The sequence below is a fragment of the Rattus norvegicus genome, chromosome 14, assembly GCF_021556685.1.
Source record: "Rattus norvegicus strain SHRSP/BbbUtx chromosome 14, alternate assembly SHRSP_T2T, whole genome shotgun sequence".
In the NCBI taxonomy this organism is placed as follows: Eukaryota; Metazoa; Chordata; class Mammalia; order Rodentia; family Muridae; genus Rattus; species Rattus norvegicus.
This window is the reverse complement of record NC_141547.1, coordinates 84,759,719-84,783,133: the sequence shown is the minus strand read 5'-3', so window position 1 is coordinate 84,783,133 and position 23,415 is coordinate 84,759,719. Positions and strand designations below refer to the sequence as shown.

At 48.1% G+C, this 23,415-nt stretch overlaps 2 long non-coding RNA genes across 4 annotated transcripts; one reads left to right on the top strand and one right to left on the bottom strand.

Moving 5' to 3' along the window:
* Positions 1-965: 965 nt before the first annotated feature.
* LOC102549967 (uncharacterized) lies at positions 966-10,282 on the bottom strand. Of its 3 annotated transcripts, none has more exons than XR_015637536.1 (5): positions 9,987-10,282; positions 9,256-9,573; positions 6,237-6,380; positions 4,874-4,968; positions 966-2,211 (listed from the first exon to the last, which is right to left on the bottom strand). It is a non-coding gene; the product is annotated as an uncharacterized LOC102549967 (long non-coding RNA). The 3 variants fall into 3 exon arrangements; XR_015637535.1 differs by having other exon boundaries at positions 9,256-9,570; positions 9,987-10,279; XR_015637534.1 differs by lacking the exon at positions 4,874-4,968 and having other exon boundaries at positions 9,256-9,570.
* On the top strand, positions 8,630-12,823 carry LOC134481868 (uncharacterized). Its single transcript, XR_015637537.1, has 4 exons — positions 8,630-8,902; positions 9,308-9,501; positions 9,611-12,218; positions 12,543-12,823. It is a non-coding gene; the product is annotated as an uncharacterized LOC134481868 (long non-coding RNA).
* The last annotated feature ends 10,592 nt before the right edge of the window (positions 12,824-23,415 follow it).

Genomic DNA, 23,415 nt, shown 5'->3' with positions numbered 1-23,415 from the left:
AACCCTTAAATGCAAGATGGGTAGATGCAATCCTAGCACTTAAGAGTCTGAAGCAGGAGGATTTCCTCAAGTTTGAGGCTAGCCTAAATTACATAGCAAGACCCCTCAGGGGAGAAAGGGAGAAAGGAGAAAATACCCAAGCTTTCTTAAATGATTCCAGAAAGGGTAAAGAACAGATTCTTATATAAAATCCGTTTCTCTTGTGAAATAAAAATTGAATGTTGGGGTTGGGGATTTAGCTCAGTGGTAGAGCGCTTGCCTAGGAAGCGCAAGGCCCTGGGTTCGGTCCCCAGCTCCGAAAAAAAGAACCAAAAAAAAAAAAAAATTGAATGTTAATCTTGCAAAAAGTGCCAGCTAGGTACAGTAGAGAGACAAGCTTAGTTGTTTATAGTGGCTACATATACAACACTGTAGTTTTCTAAGCTATGTTCTTCAAACAGTGTGATTTACAAGGTTGAAATACTAAGAAAAGCTTGAATTAAGTAGGGTTTAAAAGATAAGTAAAGTCAGGCAGTGGTGGCACTCTGGAGGCGGAGACAGGCAGATCTCTGAGTTTAAAGCCAGCCTGGTTTGCAGAATGAGTTCAGGACAACTAGGGCCACAGAGTGAAACCCTGTCTCAGAAAATAAAGATTAAAAAATTAGTAAGATGTATTAGTTTGGGGTTTATCTTGTCTTCGAGAATATTCTTCTTCTAAAAATGCATCTCATTTGTTTGCTTAGTTAGTTGTGTGTGCACTGGAGAGCATGTTTTCATACATGTGCCAATTGTGAGTGTAGTCAGTCACAAGGACAGTCTGAGGATCACTTCTCTCCGGCCATGTAGGTCCAGGAAACTGAACTCAGGTCATGAGGCTTGGTGACAAGCACTTGTAGTCACTGAACCATCTTGATAGCCCAAGGGCTTTTTGGTTTTTTTGTTTTTGTTTTGTTTTATTTTTTTTAACGAAATAATAGAAAAACTGGTTTATGAGGTGAAACTGTTTAATTGCCGTTTAAAAGGGAATGTTGATGGGTAAGAGACATTCTGATCTCGAGTAAGCACGTTTGCACATTTGTTTGTTTACAGCATTCTTGTTTGAAGGCTTTAGGAAAACTTGGTTATCTCTGCAGGCAATCTTGGTTTGACCAGTTGCATTCAAGTCTGACTCTCAGTCATGAGCGGGGAGGAGGGGTGGGGAGGAAACCAGACCCCAGGGAAAGCGGGTTTCTTCATAAAGCCCGCTTTATTTCCATTTCATTTGATTAATCTTTTCTTTGCAGGGTTGGAGATAAAAGCCAGGGCCTCTCCCAGGGTAGGGAAGCCCTCTACCACTGAGCCGCATTCCCTGTCTGTCAGCCGGATGTCAGTTCGTGAACCCTTTGAACTTTGAGATGATGCCGAGTGTGTGGGCAGGAAGTCCCAGGGTCATCGTGGTGTTTCCTTCGATTCTGTGACCATTGACCTCTTTCTGGAAAAGAGTTGCGTGCGTTACTTCCTGAAGTTCACTGGTATTTTTTGAGGGTTCCAAGAAGTTCAACCCTCCTTTCGGAGGTTGGGGTTTGCAGAGTGCTGCAGTCGGTTTGCCCAGTTCATTACACAAGGCCCGGAAGGGTACGATCAGAGGGGAAGATTCATTTGGCTGGACAAAAGGTATCCACTCCCAGCCACCGACAGCACAGAATAACCCCGGTTTGTTTGGTTTTGATGTGTTTTTAGTTTTGTTTTTTCGTTATTCGAGGCAGGATTTTTCTGTGTAGCCCTGGCTGTCCTGGAACTCGATCTCAGACCGGACTGTCCTCGGACTCAGAGATAGAGTCCCTTGCCTCTTCCTCTGGAGTGCTGTGATCAAAGGTGTGCACCGCTGCCACCTGACTCCAGATTTTATTTTCTCCATCCATTGTCTCTAAGTCTGGAGTTCAAAGGCATCAAGGGAAACCGGCTTTATCTTGCTTGAAAGAGTTTTAACCATCATGGACCGCATTCATCAGTGAGAAGAAATGAAATCACTCCATTGGCACTGACATTTCTTAAATCTTTCATTTTGATATCATTTAAATTTTACCCAAAAAACGTCTAGAGAGGCAGCGTGGTTGTGGAGAGCACGTGTTGCTCTTGCAGAAAACCCAGGTTGGATTCCCACATCCAGTGGTGGCTCACGACCATCCCACCTGTAATTCAGAATCGAGGGATCTAATCCTCTTCTGACCTTTGAGGGGACGAAGCACATACCTACTTGTAGAAAAGATACAGATGAAATGAATAAATCTAATTTAATTTTTAATTCTTTTATTTGACCAACCCTCCCACCCCATACCCACCCCATCACACACACACACACACACACACACACACACACACACACACACACGCATGCACGCACGCACACAGAGCTGTGAGAGCTAGGATGGAGAAATGCAGGCTAACAGCAGAGGCATGAGCCGGGAAGGTGGCTCCGTGAGCAGCAACTCTGTCAAGCCTTATGATTTGAGTTCCATAACCAAACCCCACAGACCAACCTCAGCAGGTTAGTTATCCTACGGGTTCTACATGGTGTGTGCGTACAGAGACGACACACACACACACACACACACACACACACACACACACACACACATGCATACACCCAGACACATACAGACACACACACAAACACACATGTACACATAGACAGACACATGCATACATATACACAGGCATTCACAGACAGGCATTCACAGACACACATACACATACATACACACACATAGACACACAGACACAGATACAAACACACACATATACACATACAGACACATACATACACATTCACTCACAGACACACATATACACACAGACATATGCACACAGACACACATACAAACACACACATATACTCATACAGTCATATACATACACATACATACACCCACAGACACATATACACACACAAACACACAGACATATACACACAGACACACATACAAACACACATATACACATACAGTCATATACATACACATATATACACCCACAGACACACATACACACACAAACACACAGACATATACACAATACACACATAAATACACATACATACAAACACATGCACACACACACAGTATATACACAATACACACACACACATATATATGTAGACAAATACACACACACACAAGATGTCAGTAAATCCAGTCATGGCAGCACCTTGCCCGCACTTGGGAGGCAGGGGTAGATGAGTCTCAGAACTCCAGAGAAAACCCGTCTCTGGAGAAATCAAGTTGGTACTGATCCAGATCAGTTCCACCCTCCCGGCTCGTTTTCCCAGCACGGGAAGGTGCTGCGAGTGCTACTGGAGAAGATATCACGAATCGTATGCAGCCGAAAACACTGCAAACTGCAGTACTGACCAGCCCGGCAAGCGATACCCACCGATGAAACGTTATGAGAGTCCCAACCACGTTCTGATTGAATATAAGTTCTACTCCCCAAAAAGGAAGCCATGCCTGGTGCTGATATTGGTTAAGACTCTGTGGCTAGAGAGGTCATAGGCCCTGGGAGAACCTACCTCTATTATTCTGCTAAGGTGACATAGTAGTAAATTGGTTCCAAAAGACTTATACCGTCGTTTCGTGCATAGCTCAGCCTTCGACAGAGGCGCTCCTTTTGTAATGCGCGTGGATTAGCACAAAGACCCACACCTGTTCATGTCCCAAGTGTCCATCCCTAAATGGGATGTTTATGTCTGTCATATCCCAAGGCTCAGGGATCATCTTGGAAGAAGGGACGGAAAGACTGTAGGAGCAAGAGGCTGTGGATGACCACAGGGATAGAACGGGGCAATCACACAGAACTCGCAGCCACTGCAACCGAGCGCACAGTCAAGGCAGACAAAATCCCAGCACGGAGGTAAAGTGGACAGGAGATGTTGTGGTTTGCCCTGGAATTATCTGTATTTTGATGCTAATTCCACTGCCCCAAGGAGGGCTGCCTAGTCTCATGCTCAGGACTCAAGTGACTTCGCCAGAACCTTCTCCCCATTGAATTTGTAAAATACAGGTGAGGGCAGGTACAGGATAGAAGGAGGACTGTCATTGGACAAGAAGGAAGGATGGGCGGGAGAAAAGTTTGAAGGAAGAGGAGGAGACAGGATTGGAAAGGATAAGAGACAGGAGGGACAGAGAGGGTAGTCATGGTGGAGAAACATGGAAGGTGACGTTAAGATTTCACTCTGTGTATTTATAGGATGTTATTAATGTTCTCAAGGGGTGGATGGTACTGGGCTTTGTAAGTTTAGGTGGGCAATTATATCTTATCAGTTGGGTGAAGGGTTATTGTGTTGTGTGTTCTTTCATGTGCAGATTTAGGTGTAAGGGAGTGTGGGGCGGCTGGTCTGGGCCGCCATGGAGTTGGGATGTGTGTTTCTGACATGGAAACCTGCCTTGGGAACTAGCTAGGCAGAGAGATTGCTGACGGCTCAGAGAGAGGCCTTCGGCAGTGTGATATGGGATGGAGCAAAGTGGGTGAGAGGCTTTGCTGCCTGAGACCAAGATATCCAGCAGATATCTTGGGGCACTGAGGTATAGACCTAGTGGGGATAAAAGATACCTTTTTATTTTTTATATTTTTACAACAGTGAGGTCCCACCCCTGTCTGAGGACCTACTCGGAAAGGGGGAGACCATTTTCTCGGGGCTGCAACCCCTGAGTGGCTACCCATACTTCCGTAGATGGCCCTGTACTGGCAGCCCTTACTGGCAGCACTAAGTACACTCAGTGGTATTAAAGGAAAAAGAACACATGAAATTGGAGGGAATTGTGGTGGTGGGTGTCTCAGTTACTTTCCTATTGCCATGACAAAACACCACGACCAGGGCAATCCTTACGTGCGAAGAGCTCACAAGGGGCTTGCTTACAGTTTCAAAGGGTTGTCGAGCATGACCATCATGGCGGGGGAACTTGGCAGCAGACCCGTAGGCATGACTCTGGAGCAGTAGCTGAGAGCTCACATCTTGATCCACAACCATGAGGCAGAGAGAGAGACTCAGAATCTCACAAGGCTTTTAAAACATCAAAGCCTTACCCTAGGGACACCCTACCTCCAACCAATCTACACCTTCTCATCCTTCCTAAACAATTCCACCACTGGGGACCAAGCATTCAAATATATGAACCTATGGGGACCACTCTCATCCAAACCATCAAAGTGGGACGGGGGAGGGATTGGAAGGGCGAGAATTGGGAGTAGACTCAAACACAATATAAAAAAGAAATAGAAGTTTGTTTGTTTGTTTGTTTGTTTGTTTGTTTTGAGTCTGGATTTCTCTTGTGTAGCCCTGGCTGTCCTGGAACTCGCCCTGTTTGACTAGGCTGGCCTCGAATTGAGATCCACCTGCCTCTGCCTGAATGCTGGGATTAAAGGCATGCACCACCACTGCTTGGCAGAATAATAACTTTTTACATATTGTTATCTTATCTTATCTTATCTTATTTTACTTGTGACAAGGTCTTACCGTGTAGCTCTGGCTGTCCTAAAACTCACTATGCAGACAGACTAGCCTCAAACTCACAGAGATCCTCCTGCCTCTGCCACCCAAGGGCTAGAATTGAAGGTATGTGCTGCCTGTCACCCCTGGCAGGTGTTTACGTTTTGAGACGTTTTGGGTCTCGGAGTGTTAGACTCTTGTGTTAGCAGCCCTTCTTATCCAGCCTCCATTTCCCCGTTATCAGCTTACATAATTTTGATCCACTTGTCCTAAACTAAGAAGCCAATGGGACGCTGTTACTCACTGAGCTAGACTTGAGGTAGATTTGAGCAGCTGTCCTCAATGAACTCTTTTTGTTCCAGGGCCCTGATTTGTCTGTTGACCAGGCTCCCCCTCTGCTATCCAGCCTGACCTACCACCATCTCCACGCACAGGGATGAGCCACCAGTGGTTTCTAGTTTCAGAGTTGGCTCTGATGGCCTCCCTACTAGGTAGTATATTCACCCGGCAGGGGGCTTGAGATTGGTTCCAAAAAACAATATTTATGTGAACAGCTAAACTTGAGTCATCAAGTTCATCTTCAAAGACAAAGTCACTGTAGGTTTGGGTGATATCAGGGTCAAGAGTCCAGACTTCCTGGGAATGTTTTAGGGACACTGTAAACTTTGAAAACAGCGGCAACAACAATAACAAACTCTGGTTTGGTGAGTAGGACATAGGAGAAGAAAGGAAAGCTTCAGGAAGAGGGAAAATGGCATTTACTTCAGAGGGCACTGGGAGAGAAACCACTCACCCTCCATTCCCAGGAACAGTTGCCCCGGTGGCTGGGGCGTTAGCTTGTGAAATAGAAACACAGGGTGGGTTGTCAGGCCTCCCACATCTACTGGTTGAGTAAGCTTGGACGAGTTGCTTAATCTCTCAGAGTCTGTTTCCTTGTCTGTAAAATGAGATTGCATAAGAGAATGCTTGAGCCCAGAGTGTGTCAGAGAAAGCATGAAATAATAATAATTACTGCTATTACCAAGAGGCATACACACCACCACCACCACCACCATCACCACCATCACTACCACCACCACCATCACCACCACCAACAACAACACCTACCACCACTCCTCTCCTCTCCTCCGTCTCCCAACGTCCCAGCCTTGCCTCCCTCTTTCAATATTTGGTTTCCTCTTTATTTCCAGTCCTTGGCCATAGGCCAAAGATGGATTTGGGGCCTGGTGCTCATAAGGCAGACCATTCCACTCTTCAGCTATGTCTCTGCTCCTCCAGACAGCTATCCTGGAGATAGCAGCCAAGAAGTATAGCACTTCCCAGAAGGCTGAGGGAACATTCCATAGCCATGTTCATTTGTATTCATTTATTTGTATGTGTATTCATGTTTTGCCTACATGTTGTATATCTGGGTATCGTGGACATGCAGTACCCAGAAATACAGACAGTTGTGAGCTGCCATGAAGGCGCTGGGAATCAACCCGGGTCCTCTGAAAGAGCGGCTGCTAGTGTTCTAACCACTGAGCCATCTCTCCAGCACACTCCTGCCCTGCTTTTTGAGATAAGGTCTCTCACTGGGACCTGGAGCTTGACAACTGGACCAGACTGACTGACCAGAGAGCCCTGGGGTTCACCAATCTCTGCCTCCCCAGGCTGGGATAACAAGTTTGTGCCATCGCACCCAGCTTTTTTCATGGGTATGGCAAACATTTTATTGACTAAGCCATCTTCTTCCCCCTGCCTTTTGAGATGGTCTCCTTAACCCTGGCTGGCCTTGGAGGTACTGCGTACTGGAGAAAACCTCGAGTTTCTGATCCTCCCGCCTCTTTAATAGCACCAGCAGATGGGATACCCCAACTCCTGACCCTGACCCTTTAATTTTTTTTAACAGTATTTATTATACATGTGTGTGCGCCTGCCTGTATGCATGTGCACCAAGGGTATGCAGGGGCCTGAGGGTAGAAAACGTGTCAGATTTGCCTGAAACTAGAGTTAGAGATGCTTGTGAACAGTAAATGGAGGGCGACCACAGCTGCAGCCCGCTCACAGGAGGTCGTAGCTTCCTCAGCACAGGCTCACACTGACCGGCAGGGGTTTGGAATGACCCAAATCAGACCTTAGACCTGGAGCCCAGGGCTACTCTGTACAGAAATGGGCCAGACAGCTAGAGAAGACATCGATGAGAATTCCCCAGGAGCCCCCTCTCTCATTCAGAGTCCTCCCTGCTGCCTGTGTAGTGGTCACATCCCTCAGCAGTGACGGTGGGCTGCGACCTCTTCCCTCCAACAGAGGAAGCAGCTGCAACCGCACCTGGTTCGGTTTGGTTTTTTGGTTTTGTTTTGTTTTTTTGTTTTTTTTCTGTCCTGAAGATTTATCCCAAGGCCTCATGCATGCTAGGCAAATGCTCTACCACTGAGATACATACATGCTCCCCACCCCTACACACACACAACACCAACATACACACATACCAATATACACACAGCCCCATCCCCATCCAACACTACCAACACACACACACATACACACACACACACTCAACACCAACACACACACACACTCACAACACCAACACACACAGCCCCTTACTACCAGCACACACATACTCACAATACCAACACACACATACCAACACACACACACACCAACACACATAAATATACACACCACCAACACACACACACACACACACACACACACACGCACACACTACATACCACCAACATATACTTCTCCAGAAAAGTATTATCTCAGCTAGTCTGTCTAGGCTGGCCTAGGATTCACTCTGTGAACTTATGATCCTCCTGCCTCAGCCTCCAGAGTAACTGGGATCACAACTTCACAACTGTGTGAACACTGTGCCCAGTTCCCTTGCAACACAGTTGTGAAAGGTCCCTAGTAAAGCCTAGGAACAAGGTCTGATCCCCAAGCCCTCAAGGAAGGCTTCCTAAAGGGCATGTTGGATTGGGCTTTGAAGGATGGGTAGGGGTTTGCATAGGGCTTGGCTGGGTGTTTCCTCCAGCTCTGCTTCTCCTGGCTAAGGATGCCACCTGGCACCCGGGGCAATTCTCAAGAAGGAAGTAATGTTCATCTGGTGCTAAAAGTGACTTGAAACTGACAGAGTGGCAGGTGCAAACCGTAACACCTGCTACTGTCCCCAAGAGGACACAAGAAGATCCCTTCTCTGTCTATTTTAATTCTTGTATACGAACCTCTTCCTAATATCGCTCACAGACTCCCCGAGATTCCAGTCAGCGGTAGACAGGTCAGAATACAGAGAAAGAGACAGGAGTAGGGAGGGTCTTGCTCTGCAGCCCAAGATGGACACGAAGTCACTGAGCAGTCTCAGGCCACCCAGACCTCATAAGCCTCCTGCCTCAGCACTTCAGCTCTAGGATTACAAGGAAAGTGTGGCTCTGTGGTCCAGCCTTCCTATTTCGCAGCAACTGTTTGAAGCGGGTGAGTAGCCCAGGGTAGGCCCGTGCCTCTAGTGAGCACCTGGAAGATGGAGTCAGCTGGATCAGCGGTTGGATGGCAGCTGCCACTACATAGTTTGAGGTTAGCCTGGATCTTATCTCAATAAATGATTAGATAAATGAATAAGTAAAGAATGAGAGCGAGCCTTCGCCACCTCTTCCTTTGGCCTCCAGTTCCTCACCTTCCCACCTCCCTCCCCTGAGTGTCTCTCCAAAGCAGTGGACAGGGCCTCTGGCCTTTGGGCTTGGGCAAGGCCCCAGTGCTCCCCAGACTCAGAGATGTCAGCCCTCACCCTCCTCTTTGGCTTCCCCACTTTGCGCAATGAGACTGCTGACCTTTAGTCTCCTGTTTTCTTTTCAACCCTCCTTTGGCTTGGCAATGGTGCAGGTGTCTTCAAATGTTCGAGACACTTGACTTAGAAACGCAAAAAGAAGCGGCTGGCAGACCTTGAAGTGTACACCTTGCTTCCTGGACTCGGCGGGAGGCTTGGCAGCTGTCACTGGTTCTCCTGGGAGAGTGAGCAGCTGAGGAAATCCCAGAGGCCTGGAAACCTGGCTTGTTTACAGGGGTCTTGTTTACAGGTCGGAACAGGAAGCTCTGGTTGTACATTGATTGGGGGTAGAGTTACCAGGGAGTGGACTTGTGCCCAGCTGCTGGAGAAAGGGAAAACCTGGTTTGTTTTTTTTACAGATTAATATCACCCTTGTTTGCTCACTTCCCATGGCTAGAAGTTCTTGGAAGCCTTTTCCAGGAAGAAGAGGAACAAAGAACACGAAGCCTCATTTCTGCTGGCTCTCCTCTAAAGTGTCTTTATTTACACAGAGACATGCAGGAGGCTGTGCGAAATAAGTCACCAGGAGGAACAATGGCCAAGAAATATGGACACAAGCCAAGCCCTGTGAACATTTGCCATTCTCCTTTCCTGTTAGTCCTGCAAGCCCAAAGCTATTCACGGTATAGGCAAATGTCCTGTCCCTGAGGTGGTTTTGCCAGCCTGGGCTATGCCTGTCAAAGGAGAGAGATGAGGTTCTGAGAGGTCAAACACAGTCACCCCTGGGATTCAAACCTGATTCCAGGCAACTGTAGCTTTTGTGCAGAGTCCTGCAGGTTACACAGGCACGGAAGGGAGTAGAGCCTGCTCTTTGGTGGCAACACTTCTCCAATGACCTGTGCTTTTGGTTCTAGGGATGGAGCCGACCGGACCCCACACATGCCCAGCAGACAGGTATCATGGCCTACTGTTGCTTATTAAACAGCCTCTGTTCCCTCCCTATTAAACAGACACCGAAAACTGAGCGAGGGTGTCTCAAACAAGCAAGAGAATGCTCCTTTCCGTCTTCTTTGTTCCCATCTTTTGGTGGCAGATATAGTCTGGTGGAGCCCAGGTGACCTTTGCGAAGTAAACAAAAGCCCAGAGCCAGCAGAGCCCACACCCAGCTGAGCAAACAGCATATGGAGGCCACTGTAGGGCTCGCTCGCTCTCAGGCATGGTCTGCCATAGAGAGCTGCCCAGGAAAAGGGGCTCAAGGTCTGAGAGCTCATGAGGATCAAGAGTTGCTTAAAGAGAAAAAAAAAATGTTCTCAAGTACCCCAGGCTAGCCTTGGACCCATTACGTAGCCAAGGATGACCTTAAACTTCCGGTCCTCCAACTGTCCCTCCCCAGTGCTGGGATTACAGGACCCCACCAGCACCCCGGTCGAAGCAGTGTTGGGAATGAGACCCGGTGATTCCTGCATACTAGGCAAGCACGCTACCAACTGAGCTCACCCTGACTTCCGTTATTTCCAGCAAACAGCCCTGTGTGTGGCTCATCTCTGGAGTGGAGGGAGCCAGCTGGTTAGCGGGTGAGTTCTTGGGCTACAGAAGCCGCTGAGCATGAGCAGCGATCTTCAGATACAGGGTGGAGTCTAGTTGCTGGGTTCAAACACTAGTGTGTGGTCCCTACACGCTGTGACCCAAGGCTGTCTCAGCTGCTTTCCTCGGCTTCTGTTTTCTTGTCAGGGACCAACAGAGAGACTTCCCGGGGGTTGGCAAGTAGAGTTCAAAGTCCTCATAGAGTTCTAGAATACACTATCACACAAGGTCTTTTCTTTTGATTCTCACCCCTCCCCTCCCACACACTTTTTTTTTTTTCTGGGAGGTTGAGGCAGGAGGATCACTATGAGTTCAAGACCATCTGGGCTACATTCTGAGCTCTTGGCCAAAGTAGCCCTACCTCAAAGTAAAAAAAAAGGCAAGTGTTATGGTACACACCTGTTACCCCAACACTTGGGAGGTAAAGGCAGGAATTATCTACTCAAGGTTATCCTTGAGTTGAATACCAGCCTGGTTTTCCTGAGACCTGTTTCAAAGCAACAGTAACCCACCACGAGAGTTATCCGTGATTTTGAGGGCTGAGGTACAGCTTAGGAGTAGAGCATACACCCAGCCGGAATGAGGCCTCAGATCCAATCCCTAGTTCTGTGCCCCTACTTAAAAGATCTTCTGGGGCTGGAGAGATGGCTCAGCGGTTGAGAGCACTGACTGCTCTTCCAGAGGTCCTGAGTTCAATTCCCAGCAACCACATGGTGGCTCACAACCATCTGTGATAGGATCCTATGCCTCTTCTGGTGTGTCTGAAAGGAGTGACAGTGTATTCACATATATCAATAATTTGGTTTTTTTTTTAATCTTCTAATTCTTTAAACGTTTGCTGAGCTCCTGCACGGGATGCTAGGCTCTGTGCTAGACTTGTGGATTTGTCTCAAAGAGTTCACAGTCCAGGCTGGAAAGAGCTACAGCAGTTAAGAGCTGGCTGCCCTTCTAGAGGACCAGATTCTGGTTAGACTTCCAGCACTCACATGGCGCCATCTGTAACTCCAGTTCCCGAGAAGCTGACGCCCTCTCCTGGTCTTCTCGGGTACTGCATGCACAGGGTGCACAGACACACAGAAACAGTCCAGGAGGAGCCACACAGGATGGTGGCACAGAGTAAGACAATCAGGAACCTGCACTAAGACTTCAGTGGCTACCTCAGAGTCGCACTCACAGCAAGAAACATGGAGGAGGCTGACTTCCGTTGTGTAGAGTGCACATTCAGATAACCTCAGGCGGTTCACATCCCTCCTCCAAGTGTTTTTCCTCCTGTGAAGCTTTGCGGACCAACCTGGCCAACAGAGTAAGACTGTCCACCGAGCACTAACGTGGTTTAGGTCTTACGGCTGTGGCCCCATCTACAGTCAATCGACTCAGGTAGAGCAGGAGATCTGAGCAGGCTTCTGCCGGCCAGGAAAGGCCTTTTTGTGGGGCAGAACTGAGGTAAGGATGAGGAGGGGGAAGGAGATGATGAAGAAGATGGGGCAAAGGGGAAGGAGGAGGACGGAGAGGACGCGGGAGGGGGAGGGGGAGGTGCATGAGGATGCGGCGCTGACATCCACCCAGGGTCCGCTCTAGCTTGCTGGGCTGCCCTGCTCTCCTCAGACTCTCTGGCTCCGTGAGAAGTTGCCTAAGCCAGTTCCTTAGAGTTCATCTCAGCCGTCTAGGTTGTCTGTCCCACTGGCTCTGGTTCTGGCTTTCTGGTGGCAGACAGTGAGACACTCTAGTTCCCTTTCTCAGTTCCCTTTCTCTCCCCCACCTTTCCAGGACTCACGTGCTTCCCGCACACCAAGCGGCAAAAGCACAGAGGGAAGGCATGGAGGGACCCTTGAGACCCTTGATCAGCCCTCCCCTCCACTCGGGTTCAGGAGAAGGCCAAGCAATTTTCTTCTAGGTCCTAAAGACTGTATTAGAGGCATGGCGACAGCACCTTCAACCCTGCATGTCGTGGACAGAGCGAGTGAGACACACAGGGTCAAATTTAAATGGCAACAAAAACAAAAACAAACCAAAACAACAAAAAAGCACTTCAATAGCCAAAACAAAAACCAACAGAATCTTTCCTTCTTTAAAACAATCTCCTGTGTGAGTGTGTGTGAGTGTGTGTGTGTGGTATGTGTGTGAGTGTGTGTGTGCACGAAGTGTGTGAGTACAGGCACCCATGTGTGATGGTCAGAAGACAACTTTGGGTGTGGTCTTTCCCCTCCGCATCGTCTGAAACTGGGTCTTTAACTCACTGCTGCAACTCAGGCTGGCCCTTATCTCTGCTGCCCGCCCCACCTCCGCGCAGCCGCACTGGGGCCACAGTCCTGAGGGAGTGCGTTCTTTTTATGTAGGTTCTGAGATTCAGATTCAGGTCTTCACATTTGAATGCTGACATTTCCCCAGCCCTGGGGAAACGTGTACGTTGAAGAGGCATTTCTAAAATGATGCAGGAAACCATATGATGCCATTGTGGGCTGGTGAGATGGCTCAGCCCGTACGTCTGCCGAGCCTCACGACCCTAATTCAACTCTCAAAACCCTCATGGTAAGAGGAGAGACCTGAGGCCCAGAACGTGCCCTCTGACCTCCACACACATGTTTTACCCATACCCACCCCAAAGCAATAAAAATATAAATTTAGGGGCTGGAGAGATGGCTCAGCGGTTAAGAGCGCCCGACTGCTCTTCCAGAGGTCATGAGTTCAATTCCCAGCAACCACATGGTGGCTCACAACCATCTGTAAAGAGATCTGATGCCCTCTTCTGGTGTGTCTGAAGACAGCTACAGTGTACTTATATATAATAAATAAATAAATCTTTAAAAAATATATAAATTTAAAGATTGGCATTTTGAGGCTGAAGAGATGGCTCAGTGGTTAAGATCACTGTCCACTCAGAAAACCCGGGTTCTATTCCCAGCACCCACAAGGTAACTCTCAACTCTGGCCCTCTTCTGGCCTCCTCGGGTACTACATGCACATGGTATGGACATACATGCGGGAAAACACAATATCCATAAATTTGTTAAAAAACAAATATTTTTAAACTTGTCATCGCGGGCGGGGAGATAGTTGTGTGGGTAAAGAGCTTGCTTTGCAAGCCCGAGAACCTGCGTTTGGATTCCTAGCACCCAAATAAAAGCTGGGTGCACTGCACATGTCTGTGAGCCCAGGTGCTGGCAGAGCAGAGACAGACAGGGGTCAGGAGGAGACAGACAGGGGTCAGGAGGAGACAGACAGGGGTCAGGAGGAGACAGACAGAGGTCAGGAGGAGACAGACAGGGGTCAGGAGGAGACAGACAGGGGTCAGGAGGAGACAGACAGAGGTCAGGAGGAGACAGACAGGGGTCAGGAGGAGACAGACAGGGGTCAGGAGGAGACAGACAGGGGTCAGGGACTCAGTAGCAGAAATGCTGCCAGATTCAGTGAGAAGCCCTGTCTCAAAAATAAACCATGGAGAATGGTAAAAGAAGACAACTGTGCTTGACCTTTGCCCTCCATACATGCACACATGGCAGGAGCATCTGCACATATGAGCAGATACCACATACGCACACAGACACACAGACAGACACACACACACATATATACATATATATATCACACACATACACACTCACATACACACATACACACACACTCACAGACGTTCTCACACACACACATATACACACATGCACATGCACTTACACACATACACACACACACATATATATATACATATATATCACACATATACACACTCACATACACACACATACACACACGCACACTCACAGACGTTCTCACACACACATACACACATGCACATGCACTTACACACATACTCACACTCACACACACAGACACACATAGACACAAACATACACATACATACCACACATGCCCACGCACACGCACTCACATACACACACATGTATACATACACACACACGCACACTCACAGATGTTCTCACACACATATACACACATGCACATGCACTTACACACATACACTCACACACACAGACACACAGACACAAACATACACATACATATCACACATGCACATGCACACGTACTCACATGCACACATATGTATACATACACACACATGCACATGTACACACACACGCGCGCACACACACACACACACACACACACACAGTGGCACCATGGTAGTTTCAGGAGAAACTGAGGGCTAACCAAGTTACATATAAGGTCTGTGCAGCCCTCTTGGGGAGCTCAGTGGTTGTTTTCTCGGCTCTTGGCACAGTGCCAGGCATTTGCTCATGAGTTCTATGGACTGAGTTCAAGTTCCAGCACTTTACCAACTGAACTATCTTTCCAGACCCAAGCATTTTCCTTCTGCCTTTTATGTTTCCTTTCCCCCTTTTAGATAGGATGAGAGCTGAGGCTAGGGCGGTCTCAACCTGTGGGTCTCGACCCCTTTGGGTGTTGCATATCAGATACCCTGCATATAAGATAATATAAGATATTTACCTTGTGATTCATACAGTAGCAAAATTACAGTTATGAGATAGCAGTAAGCACAGTTTTACGGCTGAGGATCACTGCAACATGAGGAGTTGTATCAAAGGGTTGCAGCATTAGGAAGGCTGAGAAGCCCTGGGCTAGAGCTGAGCTGGCCTCTGTTGTCCCTCGAATGCTTGACTAACCAGCACAAAGCCCTAGGTTCAGTCCCAGGCACTGAGAGAAATCCCATGCGATGGCAAACACCTTCCGGGGACTTGGGAAATGGAATCAAGAGAATCACGAGTCCAAAGTCATCTTCTGCCACACAGCAAGTCAGACCCTCTGACCCTATATGAGACCCGAGCTCCTAAAACAAGACCGAAAACCAAACTGAGATGACATCACGTTCTTTATTGATCGCTTAAATAAATTCAGGGAGGTGCTGTTTAACAAATGGCCACATTCTCCGTGGCCTTTCCTGCATCTCAAACTCCTGCCCGTTTCCAGGATGTTAACATTTACTTTGGTCTTTATGTCAATGCCAGCTCTAGGGCTTTTTCTCTTTCAACCTGGCCTCTGACTTTTACTTGGTTGATAAGAAAATAAACACTGCGGTCATCGATAGCACCAGGGCAGCCTTCAGCCTGGGGCCAGGAGGAGCCTTGCATGCAAGAGGAGGCACACTTCTGTAGTTGACTTTAGGAGCGGCTTCTGCTGGGCTGGACAGCCTGGCTGAGTCTTCCTTGATTTCAGGGGTTTTCTTGTCTCACTCTCTTCCCTGGGAGCCCTGAAACCCTAAATGTTTCTTCTTACGTAGTCTTCATCAGACAGGAAAAACCCAGCGGGCCATAAGAAGGAATGGGGTAGGCTGAAAGCAGGGTTGGGCTGCCAGGTGCTGGGCAGGGGTGAGGGGGAGCCCTGGTCAACAGGTAGGACGGCTCCTGTGGGAGCGCCAAAGGGAAAAGTATTTACACCAGTTAAGGGCAGTAGAGTTTATCTGAGCAAAGCACAAAACAAAGAAAAATGAGTTGGGCAGTTCCTGGAATCCAAGGAGGTTCTGATCTTTGTAACCTGCAGCCCAATCTGGCAGCATTTAGAGGGAAAAATGGAAGCCTGAGGGTATGCCTCAGTGGGAGAAAGCTCGTTAACATGTGCTCTGAAATGGAGGGTCCATCCCAAGGACTGCAAAGAAGGAAGGAGGGAGGGGATGGGAAGGAGAGGGAGAGAGGAAGGGGAGGGTAGAGTGAGGGAGGGGGAGGGTAGAGTGAGGAAGGGGGAGGGGTGGGGGAGGGTAGAGTGAGGGAAGGGAAGGGGAGGGTAGAGTGAGGGAGGGGGAGGGTAGAGTGAGGAAGGGGAGGGGAGAGGGAGGGTAGAGTGAGGGAAGGGAAGGGGAGGGGGAGGATAGAATGAGGGAGGCAGGGAAGGGGAGGGGAGGGGAGAGGGAGGGGGAAAACAGAACTTAGAAGAAGATGAACTGTCTACCACCCATCCAATTGATTATTACTCAACTAGTTACTTGTTTACAGCTTTATTAGCTATAAACCGATAAGAGGTAATTACTCTGGATAAAATCTGTACTAGTTGAGCCTGTTGGGTCTGTTGCAAGTGTCCAGTCCAAGCCTGAAGCCTCCTATAAAAATCCTTCCTAGCAAAGTTGGTGGACATTTTCAAGCTAGACAAAGGCACCGGCTACCCAGCACTGTGAGCGAAGTGCCACTAACTGCACACTTTTCAAATGGTGAGGTTGTTGTTCGTTGGTTGGTAGTGGTTGTGGTACTAGGGACTAAACCCAGGGCCTTGTGTGTGTTAGGTCACTGAACTGCATCCCCAGCCCTGGGTTTCTTTTTTTTTTTTTTTTTTTTTTTTGGTTCTTTTTTTCGGAGCTGGGGACCGAACCCAGGGCCTGCCTTGCGCTTCCTAGGTAAGTGCTCTACCACTGAGCTAAATCCCCAGCCCTGGGTTTCTTTTTGATAGGTAGGATCTCACCTTGTAGCCGACCCTACAGCCGTGAACTAGAGGCTCTCAGGCCTCCGAGTCTGTGGTATACATGGCTGTGAGTGGATCGCCACACCCAGCTAACCTTCCTCAGATAAAAAGCAAACATGACCTTACAGGGGAAAGGCAGCTGTCAAAGAGCATAGTCTGAGTCTATGCACACACAGGTCAAGAGTCAGCCGCACTGCTGCTCGCTGAGAACAATCAGAAGGTCACTGGAAAGAGGAACAGTGAACAACAAAGACTTCCTGGCGTGCTGACAAGGTCCCGAAGCTTCAGACAGTGATTTCTGAACAATAAATAAGTAAAGATCTGAAGGTCCTATTGCTATGACGTACCTCACTGTGGTGACCTGAATGTGCACAGACCCACAGCTCATATCTTCGAAGGCTGGGTCTCCAGATGGTGAGACTGTTGGAGAAGAAACTGGCTGTGTGGCCTTGGAGGAAGTGTGTCAGTAGGGATGGACCTTGAGGTTTCAAAAGTCCATGCAGATCCCACTGTCTCACTTTCTCTGCCTCCTGTGTGTGGATCAAGTCATGAGCTCTCAGACCAGAGACATGCCTGACTGCCGGAGGCCATGCTGCCCATGGTGATGGTTATGGCTTGCTAAAACCATGAGCCACGAATTAAATGTGTTTTTCTCAAAGCTGAAGGTATCTCTTTACAGCAATGGGAAAGTAACTGAGACCCACACCAATAAACAAACAAATAAGTAAAAGCAAAATTCAGAGGCACTCACCTGTTGTCTCAGCTACTTGGGTGGCTGAAGTGAGAGGACTGCCTGAGTGTGTGTTCAAGGCCAGCCTCAGCTACATAGTAAATTCAAGGCTAGCCTGAGCTTCAGGATAGCCTGTCTTTTTGTGTCTGTGTGTTCGTATGTATGTGTGTGCGTGCGTGCATGTATGTATATCTAAGTGTAAGTATGTTCCCATGAGTGTGCACGTATGTGTATCTGTGTGTAACTTTGTTCCCATGAGTGTGGGTGCCCTCAGGGACCAGAGGCACCCGATCTCGGGGAGCTGTTGCTATGAGCAGTGGTGAACTGCCCCACGTGGGTGCTGGGAATTCAGGGCCTCTGCAGGAGCAGTGTGTGCTCCTAACGGCTCCAGCCCCAGGGTACCCTGCAGTCCAGAAACAAACAAAACAAGTAAACATCCTAGAAAAAGGCAACATTTGATTTGATACATTTCCCTGGACTCGTCATTCATTTATGATTATTAATACTATTTCATGTATAGATACTTATTTACTTATTTTAACTTTTTGTTTTTGAGACAGGGTCTTTCTTGCTGTGGCTGATCTCAAACTGGCCCCAGCCCTGGCTCTGCCTCTCAAGTGCTCGGAGCAAAGGCATTTGCCGCCACCTCCTGCGCTCTTAAACAGTTTTGTTGTTGTTGTTGTTGTTTGTTTGTTTTTCTTTTTTTCGGAGCTGGGGACCGAACCCAGGGCCTTGCACTTGCTAGGCAAGCGCTCTACCCCTGAGCTAAATCCTCAACCCCTCTTAAAACAGTATTTCCCCACGGTAAAGCACTTGCCTCATAAACCTGAGAACCCGAGTTTGAATCTCCACACCACCACATAAAGCCAGATGCACTAGTTCATGTCTGAAGAGTCCTGAGTCACTTGTGGGCCAGCTGGCTCAGAGGAAAACTGCCAGGGCAGGGGTGGGGGATGGGGTTAGTGGTAGAAAGCACTTGTTTAGCATGCACAAGGCCCTGGGTTCCATCCCTGCTCTGGAAAAAGAAAGGATGCAAAGAAAGGGAGGGTGAGAAAGAGGAGGAAAGAGAGGAAGACAGGAAGGCAGGCAGGCAGTCTGTTAAAGTTCATGAAATAAAAGGCAGGCTGTGCCTTTTACATTTAGTGGAAGCATCCCCCACATACTACATGGTGCATCTGAAGGTCAAGTTCAGCAGGCCATTGTGGAGCTGTACTTCCTAGATCCGGCTTGAAGTAGTATAGACTGTCTGGTCATTGCCGGGGGACACAATGGAATGACAGATCTGGTGAAGAGAGATTTTCGACTTGTCATTTTGTCTCTAAAAACTCCCCTCGTGGAGTGAAAACTGGACATCCAGAAAAAAATTGAACCCAAGAGACTCCCAGGTCAGTTCATTCTCCATCACTGTATGTATCGAACTGTAGAGAATATCAACTTATGAAGAGAAAAGGTGACTTGGCTCACTGTAGCTGTAGTTGGTGGTTAATCCACTCTACTCACACTCTACTCATCCAGCAGCGGCAGCGCCAGTTCCTCTCTACCGCCCCAATGTTGTGGATTTTCCAATGAAGGAAAGACACGCGCGCGCGCGCGCGCGCGCGCACACACACACACACACACACACACACACACACACACACACAGAGAGAGAGAGAGAGAGAGACAGAGACAGAGACAGAGACAGAGACAGAGACAGAGAGAGACAGAGAGTCTTATATTTAATATACCCTAAGCAGCTCAATGGTCATTCCCAAACCTCTGTGCAGACAGCACACTCTCCCCTCCAATATTCCGGAATTACTTAATAAAACCTACATCGCATCCTTGCCACCCCGGCATGCACCCTCCTGGGCCACAATCCCCGACTCTTACACGTTGGCTGTCTCTCTGTCCTGTACTTCTCAGGCCTGATCTATGTCCCTAGCATGGTGGTTCTGCTTGGTCTCCAGTCCCCTTGACCACCACTCGTAAGTCCCGCCTCTGTCTCCCTGCCCAGCCATTGGCTGCCGGCAACTTTTCACCAATCAGAAGCAGCTGGGGGCGGGGACCCTCGGTGTCTTACACTCAAGATTCTCATGCAATTTGGGAACCGAAATACTATACTACAAGCATTAAACCAAGTCCGCAACAGCTCACAGCTTGAAGTCTGTCCATGGCACTGGCTGCATTGCAGGGCCTGAGGCTCGGAGTCTTAACTACCGGGAGACTCCCTCCTCCCCAAAGTGAGAACAGAGTTCTATGCAAACCCAAGAGGTTTATTTTCCGGAGTCGACCCTCAATCAACCCCTCGTGGCGAGTGACTAGAAGGCGTCCCTGAATGGCTATAGCAAGCAGTTTTTATACTTTTTAGGGGTACAGGTTACATCAGCAAGGTTACAGTTTAAACGTATTGGCTAAGGACATTGACCTTTGGTGGCTAGCAAACAGATGACACACATTCAAACTATCTGGGACCAGAGGGTCCGGAGACTATCATTTTGCGCTTTTTCTAGAATGTTCCTGCTCCTCCCGAGAACTGTGGGTGGAGAATGGAACTTGACTTAGCCTTGACCTGAGGTGGAAAGCTGGTATTTGGCCTAATCTTGACCTGAGGGGAAGCAGAAGCAGAGGAAGGATGTCAGGTTCCAGTACTCTCTTGTAAGGCACACCCCCAATCACCTAAAAAATCTCCAAGTAGTCCCTGCCCCTAAAACCGTCACCGCTCCCAAAAGTACCACGCTGGGAACCAAACCTTCAATACGTGGGCCTCTGAGGGACACCCCAGGCCTGAATCATATCAGGACTTTCAATAAGGCAGAGGATGAAGATAGAACTCGAACGGAGGACCAACGAGTGCAGCTGGGGATGGAGCTCACTCAAGTGCTTATCTGGTAAGCACATCGCCCTGGATGTGTCCCCAGCACTGCGTAAACCAGGTGTGCCTGGAGCAGAGGCAGGAAGACTAGGAGTTCAAGATCGTCCTCGGTGACACGGCAGTTTGAGAGTAACCTGGGAAACATGAAAAGTCGCCTCGTAACAAAAATAAATATAAATAAATAAACAGGCCATCCAGGAGCACGTGACAACCCCGCAACAATAATGACCCCAGAAAATACAGAGTTCCTCCAAGAGACAGAGAGAATGTTGCAAAGCAGGCTACTATGAAAGGAGAGACCCTCCACGGAGGTTTGGATAAAAAGGATTATAGCAGAAGAAATTGAGAAAATAATAGGAGTTTTTACAGACAAGGAATGGGGTCCAGGAGCTAAAACAAGAACAGTGAGGAGTCGGGGCACACACCTTTAACTGGGGCACTCTGAGTTCGAAGCCAGCCTGGTCTACAGAGTGAGTTCCAGGACAGCCAGGGCTACCCAGAGAAACTCTGTCTTGAAAGAAAGAGAGAGAGAGAGAGAGAGAGAGAGAGAGAGAGAGAAACAGCTGGACAAAGGCAGGGAAAGCAAGCTCTGTATCAGAGAGGTGTGTACATTTAGATCATACGCCATATCACAATTCAGTAGCACGAACGACCCACTTCAAATTGACAAGACTCTAAGTGATGCTGGAGAGATGGCTCAGCAGTTAAGTGCCCTCAACTCTCTTCTAAAGGACCAGGGTTCAGTTCCTGGCACCCTCATTGTATAATCGCAACTGCTGTAACCCTGGCTCCAGGGAATCCAAGTCCTCTTTTGATTCGGCAGCATCCACACTCACACACACACACACACACACACACACACACACACACACATTTTTTTAATTTAAATTTATTTTACCTGCGTGACCCTTCTGCCTCTACGTATAAACGTTCACCACACGCACGCAGTGCCTGCAGAAGTCACAAGAGGGTGTCAGATCCCTTGGTAGTGGAGTTTACAAATGGTTGTGAGACCCCATGTGGGTGCTGGGATTCAGACCCAGGGTCTTAACCACTGAGCCATTTCTCCAGTCCTTCTATATTTTTTTTTTTAAAATCCACAATTGGTCAAAGGAAAAAAAAAGAAAGAAAAAGGAGAAGAAAAAGAAAGAGAAAATATACCTTCTCTATAGTTATTCGAGCAATGTAGAAGCACAAGGTAAGTTGGGTGTGGTGGCCCATGCCTGTAATCCCAGCACTGAACGAAGAGAGTCAGGCGTTTGAGGCTCATCTGGCTATGTAGACCCTGTCTAAAAATAAACACAAAGAGGTATTGATGCATTATAGCCCATGTTGACATTATTGGGGTGCCTATCAAGAAAAGACCAGTGATGGGCAGGTGGAGGGGTGAGGCAGGGAGGGGGTGTAGAGAAATCAACCTCTGTGCCTGTTCTGGGGAACTTAAAATAGTCCATCTGCTTTGGACTATCCTCAAAACATAGAGACTTCATACCACAACACATAGAACCGCGTCTGTACAAACTACACAGATACCCATAGGGCAGGATTCAGAGCAGTGAGCAAGAAGCAATCAAAGCCCACTGACTGGTGGATGTGCTTTAGCAATGAAAGAAACGGATGAGTGTATATGCCAAAGAATATCTCTCTCTCTCTCTCTCTCTCTCTCTCTCTCTCTCTCTCTCTCTCTCTCTCTCGGTGTGTGTGTCTGTCTGTCTGTCTGCCTGTCTCTGGGTATCTTTTTGTCTCTACTATATATCTCTCTGTGTGTCTGTCTCTGTATCTCTCTATGTGTCTGCCTGTCTGTCTCTGTGTGTCTATCTCTCTCTCCCCCTCCCTCCCCCTCTCTGTGTCAGTCTGTCTGTTTCTGTGTAACTTTTTGTCTCTACTATATATCTCTCTGTGTGTCTGTCTGTCTCTGTATCTCTCTGTGTGTCTGCCTGTCTCTGTGTGTCTATTTCTCTCTGTGTGTCTGTCTGTCTCTGTGTATCTTTTTGTCTCTACTATATGTCTGTCTCTGTATCTCTCTATGTGTCTGCCTGTCTGTCTCTGTGTGTCTCTCTCTCCCCCCCCTCTCTTCTCTGTGTGTCTATCTGTCTGTCTTGTGTATCTTTTTGTCTCTATTACATATCTCTCTGTGTGTCTGTCTGTCTCTGTATCTCTCTGTGTGTCTGCCTGTCTGTCTCTGTGTGTCTATTTCTCTCTCTCTCTCTCTCTCTCTCTCTCTCTCTCTCTGTGTGTGTGTGTGTGTGTGTGTGTGTGTGTGTGTGTGTACATATGTTGAAAGCCAAATGGTGTCTTCCTCACTTACCCTCCGCCTTGTTTTCTGTTACAGGGTTTCTCATTAGCCTCACATGCATGTATTCAGTCAGGCTGGCTGGCAAGCTCTATCTGGGAGTTCACACGTGCTGCCCCACCTGGCATTTTACATAGGTTCTGGAGATCCAAATGCAGGTCTTCGTGCTTCTGTGGCAAGTGCCGTACTGACTGAGCCATCTCCTCAGGGCCCTCCACAATGAATTTTAAGCGAGAGATTGGACATATTTGTACAGTCGTGTTCATCATTTCTCTCAGTGGTCTGGAAGTGGAAACAACTTGTGTCTGTTGACAAAGGAAGAAAACATACAATAACATAT